The 16,053-nt window shown below is 43.5% G+C and overlaps 1 pseudogene; it reads right to left on the bottom strand.

Annotated features, from left to right (window-relative positions):
• Nucleotides 1-287: 287 nt before the first annotated feature.
• LOC133044223 (elongation factor 1-alpha 1-like) lies at nt 288-1,914 on the bottom strand (annotated as a pseudogene).
• Between the last annotated feature and the right edge of the window lie 14,139 nt (nt 1,915-16,053).

The raw sequence follows: 16,053 nt of genomic DNA, 5'->3' as shown, positions 1-16,053 counted from the left end.
TCTGACTTTACACACTAGCTTACTTATAAAACAGTTACTCTTTGCTCATCTGTCCTAATCCAGAAAGTGTTGCACCAATGCTTAAAATGTTATTAAAACAGATGAGTTCTCAACACAAGGTTAACAAACCTGAAGCTCCACCCTAGAAATACAAACCCACAATTTGAAAATTGTTTTACCAGAAATAGCTTATGAGCAACTCTTATCAAACTAGTACTATAGGGAGTTACAATGTTGACCAAAAGAAGACACAGGTTTCTCATTAAAATTATTTTTAGTGGGTCTCAAATTCTGTGACAGATTTTTGGTCAAATTGTTTTCATTAAAAAGTACTGATTTTAAAAACTAATAACTTAAACTGCCACACACAAAACATATGGTCCACAAAAACATTCTCCTTTCCTTCTGAAGGCTTTATGATGCATTGTTATCATTAACCAGTCTTTTACTATTAAACTTAAATGGCCAATTGAGACAAACAGTTCTGAGACCATTCTTCTACCACTGATTAAGACTGGGGTGGCAGGTATTGGGGATAATATTCATTTAGCCTTCTAAGCTTTCTGGGCAGACCTGGTGACCTTGCCAGCTCTAGCTGCCTTCTTGTCCACTGCTTTGATGACACCCACAGTGATTGTCTCGTCATGCACAGCAAAACGGCCCAGGGGAGGAGAGTCAGAGAAGCTCTCGACACACATGGGCTTGCCAGGAACCATATCAACGATGGCAGCGTCGCCAGATTTCAAGAATTTAGGGCCATTTTCCAGCTTTTTCCCAGAACAACGATCAATCTTCTCCTTCAGCTCAGCAAACTTGCAAGCAATGTGAGCTGTGTGAAAATCCAACACAGGTGCATAACCAGCACTGATCTGGCCTGGATGGTTCAAAATAATCACCTGAGCTGTGAAGCCAGCAGCTTCCATGGGTGGATCATTTTTGCTGTCACCAGCCACATTGCCACGGCGGACATCTTTGACAGACACGTTCTTGACATCGAAGCCCACATTGTCCCCAGGAAGGGCTTCACTCAATGCTTCATGGTGCATTTCTGCAGACTTCACTCCAGTTGTTACACTGACTGGAGCAAAGGTGACCACCATGCTCGATTTGAGAACACCAGTCTCCACACGACCCACAGGGACAGTACCAATACCACCAATTTTATAGACATCCTGGAGAGGCAAACGCAAGGGTTTGTCAGTTGGGTGAGTTGGTGGCAGGATGCAATCCAGAGCTTCAGGCAGGGTGGTTCCACTGGCATTGTCATCCTTTCCATCCCTTGAACCATGGCATGTTAGCACTTGGCTCCAGCACATTGTCACCATTCCAGCCAGAAATTGGCACAAATGCTACCGTGTTGGGGTTGTAGCCAATTTTCTTAATGTAGGTGCTGACTTCCTTAACAATTTCCTCCTATCTCTTCTGGCTGTTGGGTGGCTCAGTGGAATCCATTTTGTTAACTCCAACAATGAGTTGTTTCACACCCAGAGTGTAAGCCAGAAGGGCATGCTCACAGGTCTGCCCGTTCTTGGAGATACTGGCTTCAAATTCACCAACACCAGCAGCAACAACCAGGACAGCAACAGTCAGCCTGGGCTGTGCCTGTAATCATGTTTTTGATGAAGTCTCTGTGTCCTGGGGCATCAGTGATGGTAACATAGTACTTGCTGGTCTCAAATTTCCACAGGGAGATATCAATGGTGATACCACATGCACGTTCAGCTTTCAGTTTGTCCAAGACCCAGGCATATTTGAAAGGGCCCTTTCCCATCTCGGCAGCCTCCTTCTCAAACTTCTCAATTGTTCTCTTGTTGATCCTGCCACGTTGTAGACCAGATGGCCAGTCATGGTCGACTTTCCTGAATCTATGTGCCCAATGACAGTGATGTTTATGCGGGTCTTCTCCTTTCCCATTTTGGATTAGGTTTAATAGTGGTTTTCATGACACCTGTGTCCTGGCGGCAAACACGTTGTGAAAAAGCAAAGCAATGACATTTTTTGACACCAGGTCCTCCTGCAGCTCTGGTCTGTTTCCTTTATCTCATGGCCAATGTTTTCAAATGAATTCCTCACTCTCATTCTCTCCACTCCCTTATTGTCTATTCATTCTTCAATCTTTTCTTTTTGAAGGGGCTATATTTAAAGTGGCCTCAGCTCTCAAGAATCCCTAACTTACCACTCTATTTTCTTTATAGAACTGTCACTCTGTAATCATTTCATTTGTTTGTTTTCCCTCGGTACAACCCCTTCCTTCAGTACAAACTCTTCCAGAGTGAAAGTTTCATGAGGTAAGGGCCTGGTCTGGTTTCGTGGTCACTTAATCACTGAGTACCCTAATTGTAGATGGCAGCAGATCCATAACTACCTGTTGAATAAATGGATGGATGGATACAGTGTATCATTTCAGATGTTGTGGTGTGCTGTCCATATCCACTTTCCAGAATGTATTTCCCCAGATGTTGAGGGTGCTTCTGGCAGGTGGATCATTGCTTGCACCTCTGCTGAAAGGAATCCCATTGCCCAAAGTCATGGCCTCTTCCTGGGTGGGCTCCATCCAATGAATAATCAGTGTGGGAATGACAAGGGCCTGATCCCTCACTTAAACGCGGGACCATCCTGAAGGGTCACCCCAGCTTTAGGGCTTCTAAGAGAGCCAGCTGAAAACTCTTAGAGAGCCAGCTGAGACTATGAGAAATCTCAGCTTCTCTCTCTGTTCAATCCTACTTCTAGCTCTTTCCTTCTCTTCCTTTCCCTGGATGTACATCCCAAGGGCACTTCCAGATAAATCTGCCATACTCCAATCTCTATTTTAGAGTCAGCGTCCTTAGGGAGCCCACCCAGTGACCTCTGCCAAAGTTTAACTGATCTGTAAATGGCAACTTGGGATTCAGACCAACTGTACTGAATTTTAAATTCAGCGCATTTTTCTTCATCTGTTTGTTGGAAGTATTACATGACTCCCTAGTCTTAAAATCCCATTATTCTTTTACTCAATAATACTTTTCACAAAAATACATGGATGAGTACTATTCCAAAGTTTTCCTTTAAATAGCTTCTAAAGTGTAGGAAAAGAGAAGATGATGCAAAGGTCCTCCATGTTTCATTTCTGCTAAATAAACATAAAGTCAAGCATGGTAACCTCAACCACTTCATTAATTGCCAACCTTTAATTAAAGGTATCATCCATCATTAAGGACTTAGCTTAAGTAAAGTAAATGCAAAATTAGATAAGCATAGCTATTACCTTAATATGAAGCTAATGTAGCTCCTTATTTAATGGTTACATAAATGGGCTCCCAAGCAGAAAAAAACTGATATTTGTATCACTACAATGCTTGTTAAAAGGAAACCTCTATGTCCACAATCCTTCCTTGTGAAGAACTGAACACACATGCACAAAATCTTCCAGAACCTTATGTATTTCTGGACTGAAAATAGTCAGGAATGACCCAGATAGTCTCCTCTAGAGTCACGTCTTCCAGAAGCTTCCAGAAGCTAGAATCAGGAGCTGTATTTCTTGTCCAACACATCTGCTTAGGGCTTGACAGAATGAGGGTAACTGGATTATATTGTTCATTTTTCCTGGGCCAAGCCCCTCTTCCCATTTGTTTTAAAGCTTTCTTGTTCTGTGTGTTTTCCCTCTGTCTTTCCTTTGCATATGTCTCTCCCTATGGGTTTATGATCACCATCACTACAGCTTAACATTTCCAAACTCTCCCCTGTTTTTTATTTCACGGTCCCTTGTTACATAAGCCAGGGAAGCAGGTCAACATCACCATTATTATAACATTTCCCAAGAAAATGAGGGGATAAGACTGCAGAGACTTGTTCAGAATTGTCGCAGCCAGTGTACAGGAGTATGTCCAAGAGCTCAGGTAACAGCTTGGACCTCTTGGTGACTGTCCTTTCCCCACTCTATCTTCTCTCAAACCTGAGTGAGACAATGAGTCTTTTTATCAGTTAATTCAAGAGCATGGGCTCTGGAGCCAGGTCAATTTGGGTTAAAAAAAATCACAGTTCTGACTCATCTGGCTGCATGATCTCAAACAAATTTCTTTCTCTCTGAGCATGCATTTCTTAATTTGTACAGAGCTAAAAACACAGATCTCACAGGATGATGATGAAGTAATTAATGCAAAGCTCTTGCCACGGTACCTGCACATTACCTGTGCTCAACGAAAGGTATCCTCACTGATGAGTGTTTTCACTGGACGAGCTATTTCTTGCGGGTGCATTTTAAGTGGACCTTTTGTTTGACTCCTTGGTGGGAGGCAGGAAGGGCAGACAGACTGTGTAGAAGGTGATTCTCTGCTCCGTCTGAGTTTTTGCTTTGGCACTCTACTTATTCTTTCAGAATTTATGTCTCTCTTAGAAGGGGAAAGGGCTACAGAAAATGAATGTAGAGTCAGAAAGAGATGAAAGGGGGTAATGGGATGATGGGAATTATGGTCAGTACTTTGTCTTCACCCCAGCCACCTTTATATAAATGCAATTCAAATGATTTGCTGCAAGAAATTATGTCTTCACAGGTGTGATGGGTGGAAATAAAAGGAGAAAATCAATATTGTACAAAGAAATCAAAATGATCAATTGACTTATTATTATTATTATCATTATTATTATTAATTTTTCAAGGCCAGCATCAGTGAGAAGAAAATCTGCCTAGTCTAGCCTTTCCTAAGGACCGAGTTGGTGTGTAGCCATTTCTGCTGGTGCATTTTTAAGCAGAGCTGCAGGGAATGTCATGTGTTGCAGTAATTGCCATGGAAACCATTGTTGTCGAATGAATAGAGAGGTTTTAAATCCTTGGTAATGAGCCTGAGAAACTAAGTAGGGCTTCAAGTTTAACATGTTTGGAAGTGGTTCATATCTCACACAGAGATATTGGAAGCAAAAGGAAGGGGGCAAAGGGTGGCACAGAGAAAGTTTCTTTTTTAAAACAAAAATTCAAATAAACTTGCCTTATATCACGTTGCACTCCTACTAGCACTTTTCAATGTAAAAACGCCAAAGCTGCATCCAGTCCCAAGGCTTGAGCAACTCTTGTCTACAGAATAAAGTGTAATTGTGATCTGCTTCCACTGAAATCAACAATTTCAATTTACCTCCCACAAACTTCAATAAGTGAGAAGGTTAAATATTTTCAAGGCAATGAATGGTTAGATTTGTCTGGTTTGTGAGATCCTTAATAGAAGGGCTGAGAATGTACCTGTACAGAGGAACATACAGATCTAGGAACGGCCAGTGATCGGGTGGGGCCCACCTCAGCCATGAACAATTTCTTAGCATCTCTCTTCTCTTGCCTTTTTGTGAAGCCTGACACCTCATCTCTCACCCAAAACCTTTTCAGCCTGGGTGCCCTCCAGGTAGGACTGGTGATAGCAGCCTCGGAGGGGACAAAGAATGAGAGATAAATGCCAGAGGTGAGCCTTTCTCTCTCCCAGTGGCCAAGGGATTCCTTACCAGCACTGTCCCTCATGCAGAGACACCGCGGCACAGAAGCTTCTTCGGAGAGAAGCTTCTTCCTGAACATATACATGGTAAAGAGGATCAGGACTGGTCATCCCAAAATATGCCATTTGGCACAGAAGTGATTTTCAGCTGAAGGCATTTGAGATCCTGAAGCCTCTCGTCTGTCTAAAAGCAGAGCCTCCCTCAAAGAAGAGACTGTCATAATTCCCCTCCCTGGGCAACTCTACAGTCTCTTCAGGTGCCCCACCCAGATGCCTGCACAAATGATCATTTCTCCTCCCTGCTCTGCTAAGGGTACATTTATTTTCCAGAAAGTCATTTGCTTTTACATAAGTGCCCTTTTCCCCCCTCATCACCCCTACCCCTGCCTTGACTAAGTTGGGTGAATAGAGCCCAGTCTAACCGTCTCTTTGAGTGACTCATCACTGGATGTCACGTGAAGGCAGGATGCATGTGCTAAAAAATTTCTGGTTTGTTTTTCTCTTGTTGCCCTGTCTGTTGTCAGTCCCATCAATGGGGCTTCAGCTGGAGAACCTAGGGAGGTAGAAGGAAAAATAATTTCCCCTCCCTCCCCAGTATCTCTGTATGTGTGCTTAAACACTCAGTCATGTCCAACTCTTTGTGACCCATGGACTCTAGCCCGCCAGGAATTCTCCAGACAAGAACATTGGAGTGCACTGTCATGCCCTCCTCCAGGGGATCCTCCCAACCCAGGGATCAAACCTAGGTCTCCTGCACTGAAGGTGGATTCTTCACCATCTGAGTCACCAGGTATAATAACTTTTTCTCAACAGGATTTAAGAGAGGAAAGAGAAGGTGATGAAGAGGAAAGGCCCTAGGAAGAGGTCTCTATGTTCTGTCTCTTTATTACTGGTGTTTAGAAAGAGCATTAAAAAGACTTTCCAGAGGATCTGTGCTTCTTAGAGAAGTAGGTATTGTCCTCTGGAAAGTCTGAGGAGAGGGTTCTGGACTGGAGGGAACACAACCATGGAGAGCAAGGATGTGAAGTTAACATTCGGTCCAGAAATGAAGGGGAAAGAGAGAAATGGGAAGCAAAGAGAAGAGAAAGAAGAGAAAGGAACAATGCCACGGGAACCTGGAGGGATCAAAGCATGCGTGGGTAATTTGGCCAGCAAGAACCTTTCAATCACCACATTCCAGTATTCCGGGCAAATACTGTCTAATGTGGGTCTTAGATCATTCATGACTAGCTGCAAGTGACTTAACTTCTTCGTGCTTTCTTCCTCAAATGTAAGAAGTAGATAATTACTTGCAGACCCAACTGAATTTTTGTGAAAAGTGGAACTGTTAATTGTTGAGTCCTATCCAACTCTTTGCGACCCCGTGGACTATAGCCTGGCAGGCTTCTCTGTCCATGGAATTCTCCAGGCAAGAATACTGGAGTGGGTAGCCATTCCCTTCGCCAGAGAATTAAACCTGGGTCTTCTGCATTGCAGGCAGATTCTTTACCATCTGAGCCACCAGGGAAGCAGATTAAATAAAATGATCTATGTAAATTTTTAGAAAAGTCCTAAAGCATAGGATTTTCAGTTAAAAAAAAGGGAGGGGGAATCAATAAAAGCAAGTGATTATTAATATTATTCATCTCTAATGGCACGGAACTGCTCCTTTTTATCCTTTACTGAATTAGAAAGTCAGGCCTGCCTGCAGAAGTCACAATTCACAGTTTTATATTAGGAATCTGAACCCCCGCCTCACAAGGGGTTTAGGGGAGATGGAGAGAAAACTGTTGCCAGAGGGTGTGAGTGTTGTTTTCATGCTATTTTAGAACTATTAGAGCTGGAAGTCCAGCGGTTCTCAAATCCTGCCCTGCTAATAACCTCTACATTGGGGAAATTCCCAAGGGAATTCTAGGCGATGAAGAGCTGAGCTGAATTTGTCATTTTGGTAGGCTTGGAGCCCTCTGGTAAATGCTGGAACTGGAGCACACAGCTTAGATGTTTTCCACAAGATTTAAACTTGAGATTGCATCGCTCTCTAACCAGTCTCATGAAGGAACAGAGTCAAGAAGAAGGTCGGAGCAGGGTGCCTGCCTCTGCATCCGGGTCCAGGTTATCACACCACCTCTCAGTGACACTGACCTCCTCTGTCCCGTCTTAAAATGCAACACATTTGACTCCCCCATGTCCTGCATGTCCTGCTCTATTTTTCTCCTTAGCACTTATCATCTGAGATTCTCAGTGTTTTCATTATTTATCTTGAGAATCACTCCCAGAGAAAATGTAAATTCCAAAAAGAAACGGATTTGGTTCTGCTTTGTTTCAGCCACTGAAATAGTGTTTGGATTAGAGAAGGCAGTCAACATGTGTTTGTTGAATGAATAAAAGGGAAGAAGGAACACAAGTGTGTCTGTGTAACCTCTAACACATGATAGCCCATACAACCAGCAAACCTCTGCCAGGTAAACATACTTGGATGCTCACCAACTAGGTCAGCAAGTCTGCCACAAAACTGGGTCCCAGTGTAGGTGGGAGGGAGAAAGCAAGGATGCACGGGGCTGTGTGAGAGGGAGGTTGGACATTTCTTTGCAAGTGGAGGGAATAAGTGAGAAAACCAAAGGGTCTGATGACTGAGAGAACATTATGCCCAATTTAACGAGGACAGAAAGAAGTATGTGTGTGTTCAGTTGCTAAGTTGTGTCTGACTCTTTGCGACCCCATGGACTATAGCCCACCAGGCTCTTCTGTCCATGGGATTTCCTAGGCAAGAATACAGGAGTGGGTTGCCATGTCCTCCTCCAGGGGATCTTTCCAACCCAGGGATTGAACCTGTGTCTCCTGCATTGGCAGGCAGATTCTTTATTGCTAACGCCATTTGGGAAGCCCAGAAAGAAGCATTATGCTGGAGTAAAGTTAGGTTCTGGACTCATTTTCCCCTGAGAACATTAGGTGGTTAATCTCTCTGTCAGTAATAGTTCAGTGTGTTTCAGAGGCACATAAATTATTGTTGAAATGTGGAAAAAAGTCTGTTTTAAACAATACTATGCATATGTATGGGCTTCCCTGGTGGCTCAGATGGTAAATAATCTGCCAGCAGTGCCAGAGACCTGGATTCGATCCTTGGGTTGGGAAGGTCCCCTGGAGGAGGGCATGGCAACCCACTCCAATATTCTTACCTGGAGAATCCCCATGGACAGAGAAGCCTAGCAAGCTACAGTTCATGGGTCGAAAAGAGTCAGGCACGACTGAGAGACTAATATATATGCATGAATATTTTTATGCCTGTATTTGATTCATGCCTTCCTATCATTCTTATCGGGGGGTAAGGGTAAGAGAAGGGGAGACCAATATGTCTTAGGAAGAATGGATTCAGACTAAAATTCTCTTTTGGATTGGCTGTAGGTACAATGAACCCAGGTGGTGCCTGGAGGTAAAGGACTCGCCTGCCAATGCAGGAGAGATGTGGGTTCGATCCCTGGGTCGGGAAGATCCCCTGGAGAAGGAAATGGCAATCTACTCCAGTATTCTGGCCTGAAGAATCCTATGGACAGAGGAGCCTTGTGGGCTATGGTCCATATGGTCACAAAGAGTCGGACACAATGCAGTGACTTCTCATGTCCACAAACAATGAAGGGTAAATTCTTGGTAAACTGACCTGAATTTCGGTAAGTCTGTCCAGGGTCATAAGAGATATAAATCAGGTTGAGGATTTCATAACATTGAGTCTTTATTCAAGATCTCCTCTTTTACTTGATTAATTAGTTGGTAAGCCAACCTCAAGCAGTGTGAAGTTGGCTTTGTAGTCTATAAGAAGTACAGAGTGCTATCAGAGACTTCTAATGTGTCAGCAAATGGCAACTTTGCATTCAATAACTGTTTCAGGGCACATTTTTATACTTTTAGAACTGCTTACCAAAGGTCATGGCTAAGGGTGTGGAAGCCTTAGTCACACAGGGAGAATGTGGGACTCATGACTTGCTCACTCATGCCTTTAGTAAGGCATGCCTAACTCATGCCTTAGAATTCCCAGCTAGACCTTTCATGGGCTGGAGATTCATATGGTTTATAATCAAGGAAGGGTTAAGACAGCCAGTATTAAATAAAACTTTGCTGGTGGGAGCTTTTCTCAGTCTGCATCCCTGTGCTGTTTCCACTGCTTCTCATCACCCCTGATGTCACTTGCGTTGGCAGTGCTGACACTGATACAAAGTCAGCCCTGTGCTACCCACCTGTTCCATGCGTCCTTGATTAAACACACACATACACCAAATAATCGGGATTACTTACAAGCAGTTAGTATATGTCAGATTCTGGGCTAGGTACTCATTCATTCATTATCTTTAATCCTTCTAACATCCTGTGGGGTGTTTACTTGATGAAGGAATCAAGACTCAAAGAATTCAAAAACTTGCCTAGGGACACATGGCTAGTGAGTGCTAGATTCAAAGCCAGGTTTCTCTGGCTACCAGCCTTGTTTTATTTTGCTACACTTCATATCTCTAGGAAGAAATATTAACTTCTTCAAATCACCAGTGACATGCTTAATGAGGGTGGCGGACATTTGAATTTCATGATACTTACTACAATTTGCCATTAGATGGGTAATTATATATTTAAATCTCAGCACCATGGGTATTTTAAAATTTTCTAGTTGCCACATTAAAAGAATAAAAAGAAGCAGTTAAGATTAATTTTAGAAGTCTATGTAATTAGTCTATCAAAAATAATATTGTTTCAACATCAATTCAACACAACAATTATTAATGAGATATTGTATAGCATTTTTGTAACCAGTCTTGGAAATCCAGGGTATAGTTTACATGCACAGCGCATCTCAGTTGAACTATTCAAGTTTAAAGTCATCGGCAGCCACATGTGGCCCGTGTGGCCTCTGACAGCACAGATTTGGACGGCAAAGGCCACGAAGGTGAGGCCCAGCACTGAGCACTGACATCCAGCAGGTATGGAATCCATATCTGGCATATTAATACTTTATGAATGAATCAATCAGTAAATGAAAATAAAAACTGCTCAAATATGAACCTAGGGAAATTTACATTACTAATGATGTGACCCAGGAAAAATCTGCAGAATTTGAAGATTACCTATTAAGACCTTTTACCTGAGGCACATTTAAGTACAGACTGCTATGAAGGGCTAGTGAACTTCTATATATACATGTATTGGTACAATGCTTACATGTATATCTCCATGGCACTGTCTCCAGTCATCTGCTAACTTCGACTGCTCTATCTCTAATGAGAGAGAAGAGACGGCACCCAACCTCATACATCTCCTAAGGTCTGGAAACAGAAAAACTAGTGTGAGCAATCACGGAGAGCCAGGTGAGGCTCTCATCTCAGTGTGTAAGATACTGTCACAGTTTACTGAGCTTTACTTGCAAATCTTCATTTAAAAGCATTTGCAAGATGGATGTAAGAATACATGTGAGTGTGAGTGTGAGTGTGAGTGTGTGTGTGCGTGCCGACATAGGGAGGTGGAGGGGTTGCAGAATTCGGCTTGTTCGATGTACTAAATGGTTCAGGGTGTACTCCATACCAAACAGTGCAGGCTATTTATAAAAGCCACGATCTGGGTCAATCACAGCATAAATTGCTAATACATAGGTTATATTTACAAGCAAGCAAATCCAATTTTGTATTACACTAGAATTATCCTCATGAGTATAAAAAGGTCTGAACAAACATAACTTGAATTCATGCTTTTGCCTCCTGCTCCAGTACATTAGGCATGTCCTTACCAATGATATGTAGACTATAGAAATGCATTTTTTGTTTGTAAATGGCATTCCATATGGAATGGAGATAGGATGACTATCATAGCTTGTAACAGATTTCAGGTGGAAATTATTTTAACTTTCCCACAGATAAAGCAAAAAGCAGGGCAAACTACCTGGTCTCCAGACTTTGCCAATGCACATTTACAATTGTTTCTCTTGAGATCCTTTCAGTTGTCTAATAATTATTACCTTTTGATGTAGCTTACCCAACTTTTGGGCAGAGTTGCTTCATACATCTGTACAAAAATGGCGTCACCCTATGGTTTGCCCTTGGCACATTCTGAAGCATGTCAATCGTTAGCATGTGCCACTTTATTTTTCTAACCCCTTCATTCCTTGACCTTCTCCTTGTGATTCTTTTTAGTCTTCCTTTATCCCCACTCCAGGCTTCCCAGGTGGCTCAGTGGTAAGGACAGCTTCTTAACAGGATGGTCAAAGCTGGGACTGGCCTGGCTCCCATCAGCTTCTCCAGCCTCACTCTGCTCATTACGCTTTCTTGAGCTTTTTGTACATCAGCTACAGTGACCCTCTTCAGGCTTTGAATCTGTCACATCTGCTTCCTGCTACAGAGTATCTGCAGACACTGCCAGGTGCCTCGAATTCTCCTTTTAGTTGACCTCTGTTTATCTCTCAGATCCTGGCTCAGTCATCATTTCTTTGGGGGAAGTCTTTTTTGACTTTCCCAAATAGGTTATATCTTGGTAATTCAGATCTTTGGAAGCAGAAATCCTATCTCCCCCAACCTTCTTTCTATGGCATAGAAGGTATATGGATAATGTGTGTCCCACACTAAATTCATGCACTGATGCTCTAACCATCCCCCATCCTATGTGATGGTATTGGGGGTTGAGGGGGTTGGTGATTAGATTCAGATGAGGTCCTGAGGATGGTGCCTTGAGGAGGTGGCCATCTGAGAGCCAAGAAGAATGGCTGAAGTGTGGAAATGAATATCCTGGTACCTTGATCTTGGACATCTCAGTCTCCAGAACTGCGAGATAAAAATGTCTGCTTAAGCCTCAGTCTATGATATTTTGTTAGAGCAGCCTGAGTTGACTAAGACAGATTTTGGCACCAAGAAGTAGGGTGATGTCGTAATAAATGCCTTAGCATGTGGAAAGCTCTTTGCAACTGGGTAGAGATTGGAAGAGTTTTGAGGTGCTTGCTAAAAATATGCTCATTAAGGGTGATTACAGGGCTTCCCAGGTGGTGCTAGTGGTAAAGAACCTGCCTAACAATGCAGGAGACGTAAGAGATGCAGGTTCGATCTCTGGGTTGGGAAGACTCCCTAGAGGAGGGCATGGCAACCCACTCCAGTATTCTTGCCTGGAGAATCCCCATGGACAGAGGAGCCTGACAGGTTATAGTCCATGGGGTCGCAAAGAGTCAGACATGACTGAAGCAACTTAGCAGGCAGCGAGGTTGATTATGGAGAAATCTCAGACAAGAAACATAAGAAACCGGGGGAAATGAGATCCTTGTTATAACATGACAAAATACTTGGCTGTGTTCTAGGTGTTTGGTGGAAGGTAGAAATTGTGAGCAATGAAACTGGATATTTAGCTAAAGAGATTTAAGGAAAGTATTGATGGAGCAGCTTGGTTCCTCCTATGCTTATAGTAAAAAGTGAAAGGAAAGGGATGAATTGAAGAAGGAATTATTAAACAAAGAGGAACCAGAACTTGAAGATTTGGAATATTCTCATTCTGTCCATGGGGCTTCCCTGATAGCTCAGTTGGTAAAGAATCCACCTGCAATACAGGGGACCCTGGTTCAATCCCTGGGTAGGGAAACCTACTGGAGAAGGGATAGGCTACCTACTCCAGTATTCTTGGTCTTTCCTTGTGGCTGAACTGGTTAAGAATCTGCCTGCAATGTGGGAGAGTTGGGTTCAATCCCTGGGTTGGGAAGATTCCCTGGAGAAGGGAAATGCTACACACTCCAGTACTCTGACCTAGAGAATTCCATGGACTGTATAGTGGATGGGTTTGCAAAGAGTCAGACACAAATGAGCGACTTGCACTTTGACTTCATTCTGTCTATACTGAAAATGATGAGAAGGCCTGTTCAGAGGAGAAGAGAAGATAGGATTATGTCAGCAAAGTCATAGCCAGTGTGAATTACAAGGGCAGAAAACACAGGATGTCATGAAGGAGAGCTGTGGAATTTATCACATTCTATAAGGCAGGACTGTAAAGCATAGCATGCATTGTGTTCTCCAGGAAAAGTTAAGAATGGTCCAGAGATCATCAGAATTACTACTCCACCACAGCCCCAGGGAGCAGGATTGGTTCCTCCTTAATTTCAAAGGGTGAGACTGCCTTTCTGGTTTGGGTGCGTCAAGATGCCCCTTCCCAGGACCTTAGGATGGTGCTGCCTTCACAGAGAGCTTCAGGGGTGGTCCCAAGAGGGCAGGCCCTCTGCTCAGAGCTGCAATGAAGATGCTGCCACCCAGCAGACCTGGAAGGCAGGACATTGAGCCAAAGAGGATTAGTCTGGAGTGTTAAGGTACATGGAATTTGCCTTGCTGGGTTTTGACTTCTTTCTTATTTCTCCCATTTAGAATAGGTCTTTTCCACCAATGTGTCTTGGGAATCACATAACTTGTCGAGTTTCATAAGGTTCTCAAGAGGAGGAATTTTGCCTCAGGGCGAGTCTTACCTTGAGTCTCTCCCATACCTGATTTTGAATGATATCCAGATGAGACTTTGGACTTTCGAGTTGATGCTAGAATGTCTTAGGGCTTTTGGGTTGTCTTGAGTAGAATGAATGTGTTTTGCATGTGAGAAGAACTTGAATTTTGGAGGGTAAGAGGTGGGATGCTATGAACTGGGTTATGTTCCCTCAAAATTCATCTGTTGAGGCCCTTCCCTCCATGTGATGGTATTAGGAGCTGGGGCCTTTGGGAACACTGATAATTAGGTTTAGATGCGGTCATGAGGATGGAACCCTCAGGATGGGCTCAGTGCCCATGGAAGAAGAGGCACCAGGGACCTTTCTCTCTTTCTCTCTCTCTACCATATGAGGACACTGTGAGAAGGTGGCGATCTCTCAGTCAGGAATAGAACCCTCACCAGGAACTCAAATCTGCTAGCACCTTGATCTTGAACCTCCAGCCCCTGGAACTGTTTTTAAAGCCATCTAGTCTGTGGTATTTTTTGTTATGGCAGTGTGAGCTGACTAAAAGAGAGGGTACAGAGTAAATGAAGAATGAATGAAGAGTTCCAGAAGGGAAATGGCAGCTCAACAGGCCACAGGCTCCCCTTGAGATCCTTCTCTGGTGCCTGATTTGCTTAATGTGGAATAGCCTTTTTATCCTCTCTAGCCATCACGCAGGGTGTGAATCTACTTTATGCCTGCCACACTCTGAAGGCTCATTTGAGGTCAGAAGGAACTGTTTCATTTCATGGCCCCAAGCCTTTTGCAACTTTATCTTTCCTTCTATGGGGAGTGTGAGTTGACACCTGGAAATAGCATCCACCTCTGGATGCTATGGAAGGACAGGCCACATGAGGTTTGTTGTTGGGAGGGTAACTAGGTTGGGCGGATAACTATGTTGGGCAACCCCCCATTTATGTTCTCTTGTCTCCATAAGGAAAGCTGCAGACCACAAAGATACTCTGTATCTCTTTTGCTTCACACAGGGCCTTTCTTTACTTAAAATTCTTCTTTCTTCCCACCCATTCATTGCTAGGTTACACTTTCTGTAACAATGGGCTGCCTTTTAGTTTCTCTCTCTAAAGGGAACTGGTCCTCAACCCAAGGACTCCAGGCCATGAAGCATTCTCTCCCAGTGTGGAGAGGCACACGGCTGTCCCCAGCGGCCTTTCATTTGTACTGATCAACAACAACAAGAAAAGTCTGGTGTCAGAGTTGCAAGGCAAACTCTTTGTCTGAAACCACCCACTCCTCCTCTGTTTTCCTCCAGGGCTCACTGTGCATTATGTTCTCCACGCTCTTCTCTGTGGCTCTGCAGATGTGAAACTTTAAATGCAGGGTATTTAAAAATAATAAGGAAAAAAATCACCCTGAAAATTATAGAGCTTTGCAGTCGAGTGGCATGCGGCTGCCTAAAGAACCCCATTGATCAAGAGTTCAGATGGTTTATGTATTGTTGATTCCGGCTTATGGGGAATAGCAGAAGGAAGGGGGTCAGAGGGAAGGGAAGATAAAAATCAACACTGGAAAGTACCTGAAAACCAGCTCTCCCAGACCCTGTTCCTATTTGCCAGGAATGCATTTAGGAGAGCTGTGTGGGAGGCCAGGACTCCCACTGCTTCAGGATCTAGTTGTTTAGGAAGGGCCTATAGGCATGGACATTACTCGAGTGGGTTGCCATTCCCTTCTCCAGGGGATCTTCCTGACCCAGGGACTGAAACCGTGTCTCCTGCATTGCAGGCAGATTCTTTACCATTTGAGCAACCAGGGAAGTATGTGTGTGTATATATATGTATGATTCACTTTGTGGTACAACTGAAATTGCTGCTGCTGCTAAGTCACTTCAGTCGTGTCCGACTCTGCATGACCCCATAGACGGCAGCCCACCAGGCTCCTCAGCCCATGGGATTTTCCAGGCAAGAGTACTGGACTGGGTTGCCATTGCCTTCTCCAACAACTGAAATTAGCACATTGTAAATCATCTACATTGCAATAAAAATCAAACAGACAACAACAAAAATACCAAGAAAGGACCCACAGACATGTGAAAAACAACAAAAAAGACATCTCCTCTGTCTCTAGCTCTCTGTTTTACAAATGAGAACCCAAGGGTCAGAAAGGTTATCAGTTCAGTTCAGTTCAGTCGCTCAGTCGTGTCCAACTCTT

This window comes from Dama dama, chromosome 23 (genome assembly GCF_033118175.1).
Source record: "Dama dama isolate Ldn47 chromosome 23, ASM3311817v1, whole genome shotgun sequence".
NCBI lineage: Eukaryota > Metazoa > Chordata > Mammalia > Artiodactyla > Cervidae > Dama > Dama dama.
The sequence above is the reverse complement of the archived record's forward strand: the minus strand, read 5'-3'. Positions and strand labels throughout refer to the sequence as shown.